Source organism: Pseudomyrmex gracilis, unplaced genomic scaffold, assembly GCF_002006095.1.
Source record: "Pseudomyrmex gracilis isolate BER0280 unplaced genomic scaffold, ASM200609v1 scaffold_377, whole genome shotgun sequence".
Classification (NCBI taxonomy): domain Eukaryota; kingdom Metazoa; phylum Arthropoda; class Insecta; order Hymenoptera; family Formicidae; genus Pseudomyrmex; species Pseudomyrmex gracilis.
The window spans coordinates 41749-45227 of NW_018020961.1; positions in this window are offsets into that span (position 1 = coordinate 41749).

Genomic DNA, 3479 nt, shown 5'->3' on the forward strand with positions numbered 1-3479 from the left:
TCAATTGTAGCTGACTCCTGTTTATTACGTGGTTTCAGATGTCATTATCCGTCCGTCCGTACGTGATATCGAGTTGCTCGCTCGGCCGTACGTGTGTGTTTCTTCGTGTAGGTGGAGCACCTGTTTCGCATTCCTTCTTCACGTAGCTTCCCCATTTGCCTACCTAACGCGTCTATACGTGCTTCCATTACTCCTAATGTTCGCAAGACCTGACGTAGGACTTCCTCGGTGGCGTCATGACTCGGCCTACCTGACCCTGGGCCNCCCGCGGACCCCGCTCCACGAGCTCCGACTAGCTCGTGTTGCATTTGCGTTATTTTCCTGTCTACCGCGTCCTGGGCTCGCCTAACACTTTCTATGTCCAGAGCCCGTTCCGTGTTATCTAAATCTGACGCAAGGTTATTTCCGCCCGCCTGGAACATTTTGCTTTGACTCAAAGAAGTAGGTTTGTTATTACCGTCTCTTCCCTTTTTAACAAGTTTTCAGCAATACTCCGGTCTATTTCTATTTTGAACTCTCTTTCAATTGTTACGTTCGGATGTGATTCCGTGTTGCTATCACTTTCGAATCTCAACCGGCGCCTATAAGTGTGTGCCCCTAATTTCGCCGGAGCAGTTTGCGGTTCCAGTGTCGGTATTAAATTTTTATTTGTTTGATATTCACGAGCGGAGTTCCAATCGCGTTTTTCCGGGCAACCTTTTTGCTGGTTTTCTGACTTTACAAAACGTTATTACAAAATTTTTGACTTACGCTAGCGCTCTCATTTCCTCGCCTGCTGAGTGTTGTTTTGCGTAACGCAGATATCTATGTAGGTCGATGGTTCTTATGTCGCCGCCGCTGCTGCTGACGCTGCTACCGCCGCTATACGCTGCCGCTGTATGCTGCCGCCGTGCGCTACCGCTGTATGCTATCGCTTTGGTTGCCGCTTCGGCTATCGCTCATCTTGCCGAATTTTCTTTTCTTCTACCGGTCCGTTTATGCGTCCGAAATGGTGGTTTTTTCGTTAACACTTTTCCGGAGTACTTGCGGTGAAATTTGCTTCTTTTTCTTGTCTCTCTTTTTATTTCTTTCCGCTGCTTCTACTCCGCTTGTAACACTGCTCACTCTACTATTGCGGTAGGTCAGTTCCGTGCGTAAACCAAGATCGTGAGCGTTGAACAGTGATTCTTTATTCTCTTTCTCGCACTTGCTTATACTATTAACTCTGTTATTTTTCTGTTTCAGGTGCTGAGAAACCCGTTTCACGTATTGTTAGCCGAGATTTTCTGGTTTATTCGTCTTTTAGAATATATTTCCTTTATATTTTACTTTGACAGTTTTCTTTTTCTTCTCACCAGTAATCCTTGACGTCCTTGTTGTTTCCTCCACAATCTAACCGGAATCTTTTTCGTAATAAATACTGATAGGATCCCGCCTCGGTAGTTGGTTTAATATCCCACCGCTGCCATCAAAATTTGTTGAAATCACGGGGAGTCGTAGGACTTGATTGGTGAATGAGATTTTTACAAACTGACGAGTTTATTAAATATCACTTTTACAACTGTTTGTACAATTATCGCACGCTATTTCTGACTCTTAGCCGTTGTTATACTGCGGTAAACTCTCCGGATGGACTCGGAGCCACACAGTATTCAACAGCTACTCACGATCTGTCAGTCGTTGCTCGCGATCTTTTAAAGGGGTTGATCGCGATCACTCAGCAATTTAGCGACCTAATTGCTACTGCACGTAAGCCGCTTACGTTGCGTGCCGCGTCTGTATTCTACTTAACACTACGCTTAACAAGCAGATTTCATTTACAAGAAAATGCTGCTTGTCGCCTTTTTAAATAAATTCGGGTCGATTGAGCAATGATGCGTACCTTCCGCAATTGCTCAATGGCCCGAACGAAATTAAACTAATTTTTACAACAAATCCAAAATTACGTTATCGATCCAGGTTTTATGTATTCTCAATCGATTAGGATGTATACTATGCGGCTATTCTTTTTATTCTGAATTTTATATTATTTTTGTTTAGAACTTCTAAAACTTTGTGAGGGCCAGTGTATTGATCTCCAAATTTCCCAGGTTTAGGCCCTTTTAATAAAAATACCTGATTTCCTGGTCTAAAGATTCGTGGATTGATTTTTCGATCATAATAGATCTTAGATTTGTTTTTAGCGTCCATTACATTTTCTCGAGCGTTTTTCTGGATATTATGCAGTTGCTAAGTTTATCAAATAATCGTCGTAACTTGCCAATTTGTCGTTTAGTGCTAGAGGTTCGCTGGAAGGAACTCGTGCTATTTTGCATAAACTAATTCGTAAGGTGACTGTTTAGTTGCTTCGTGTACGCTAGTATTATACTTAAACATTGCTAATCCTATTCATCTGTCCCACTGTTTTTGTTTGTACGCGTATTGTTTTAAATATTCGCTTAATGCGTGATGTGATCGTTCTAATGATTCGTTAGGTTGCGGATAAAAAGCTGTCGTACGGAATTTGCGAGGATTCGAAATATTTTTGCTACCTTCCTCATTAAATCGTTAATGAAATTTCTCCCTTGATCGGTTAAGATGGCCGTAGAGGCGCCTAGTACACAAATAAATTTATTTACAAAAGCTTCGGCTATTGTCTCGGCAGTTTGATCTGATAATGGTATTCTCATGCAAAATTTAGTTACTTGATTTTGCAAGGTCAGTATGTATGTTTCCTTTCTGGGTTTCCGGCAGGGGTCCTACTATATCCATCGCAACTTTGTCAAAAGCTGAGCCAGGTGTATCAGTAATTATCATAGGTTGTTTTGTTTTTACTTTAACTAATTTTTTTAGTTGACATTGTAAACATTGTTGGATGTAGCATTGTACGTCTAATTTTAAATTTTCCCAGCAGTACTTGTGTTTAATACAATTATATGTCTTGATTACTCCGCGATGTCCTCCGACCGGAAAACAATGAGTTTCTCCTATTATTATCGGTCTCAGATCTTTAGGAGAGTATTTAAGTGTTCCGTTACATATAATTTAACGAACGTATTGATGAATGTTAATTGTAAGATAGATTTAATGTTATCCCAAGGGACATTATTAATATATTCTGTTCTCGCAATGCTTAATGTTTCTAGGTTTTAATTCTCGGCTTGGATTAAAGAGTTTTTTAATGCAGTAGTAATGTAGGTTAATGTTTTGGTAGGCCCTTCTCGTTGTCCTTCGCTACCAGCTAGAGCCATATGGTATCGGTTTTTATATTTTAAGGGTTTGGCTTCACCTATTGTGAGAGTTCCTAAATTAGGCAATTCATTACGCTCAAACAACTTTTGCGAACCGGAATCTAAAGGATGTCTGTTGGTATCTACAAAATATATTATATTGTTGTTTTGCAAAAATAGTAATTCGCGAGATTCGATTGTTACGTCCTGGCCCACGGTTACGGTCGGGCTATGGTGGAGCAACAGAGAGCTGTCGTTTTCTGTCTATCTCGGCACAGCAGGTTGGCGATC